At 30.6% G+C, this 1,045-nt stretch overlaps 1 pseudogene; it reads right to left on the reverse strand.

Annotated features, from left to right (window-relative positions):
- The window catches only part of LOC103608485, a 3,883-nt pseudogene extending 3,699 nt beyond the window's left edge, over nt 1-184 (reverse strand).
- Between the last annotated feature and the right edge of the window lie 861 nt (nt 185-1,045).

A 1,045-nucleotide genomic window follows, 5' to 3' on the forward strand; every position in this document is an offset into this window, starting at 1 on the left:
TATATATATATATATATATATATATATATATATATATTTTTTTTTTTTTTTGTCAGATTTGGGAACAGGGAAAAAATTGGCTGTTAAATAAAGAAGCATTGGGGATAATCACCCCTTTATTAATTAGGTTTCATATAAGCAATTTTAATCCTCAAAGGCCCTATTTTAACTTACATTGGGCCATATTAACTTTTTTAACTGGAGTTTACAGGGTCCCATTTTATCAAGCCACTTTTTAAGTGTCAAAACTTACTTTAATTTTAATTTATTTATTGTGTCAGAGCATCTATGTCCAACGTAAACTATTTTACATCAATGGGTATATAACCATGGAAAATTGAGGCAAGACCACAGTTAAAATAAAACATGCTCATTTAAAAAATTTTATATTTAATTACCTTCTCAAGATTATAGGGCAGAGTATTTAAATTTGGTGAGTTTCCAGGTATAACTATAATTTGAGCCCCAGTATCAATCAAGTCAATGAATTTTTGTTAATTAATGCATTTTAGCAAATGTTAAAGTTGAATTAGATCGTATGTTGTTGTAGAGGCATAAAAGCCAGTAGTTGCCCTTTTATCTTTTCATTACACAAATTCTTTAGTATATAAATTAGTATATGAATTTTGAATTTTCCATTGAGTCATAGACACAATTTATCTATTTATCATGTATTTATATTAAATATTATATATAATTTATTTAATTACCTTTTATTTTCCTCCTGTATCTAGAGGTTTGTTCATAAATCAATAAATAATCTAGAGCCAGCATTGTATTTGCTAGACCTGGAGTTTGCTTGGTACTAAAGCGGCGGTCTCTTTCTTTCTTTCTCTCTCTCTCTCTTTTTTTTTTTTAAGGCTTTTAGCCACCTGCAGCTGAGGTTCCTAGTTTCTGTCTCTAATTGATAAGAGGAACAGAGAAAGAGAAGAAGAGGAGCCGGTACCTCCAGCCTGTCTCTGGGAGGGCCCCCATTGCAAGACAATCAGTCCCTTTTCCCTCCTTTTTTTTTTTTTTTTTTTTTTTTTTTCATGACCGGCAACGG

Source organism: Galeopterus variegatus, unplaced genomic scaffold (assembly GCF_000696425.1).
Source record: "Galeopterus variegatus unplaced genomic scaffold, G_variegatus-3.0.2 Scaffold8460, whole genome shotgun sequence".
Lineage (NCBI taxonomy): Eukaryota > Metazoa > Chordata > Mammalia > Dermoptera > Cynocephalidae > Galeopterus > Galeopterus variegatus.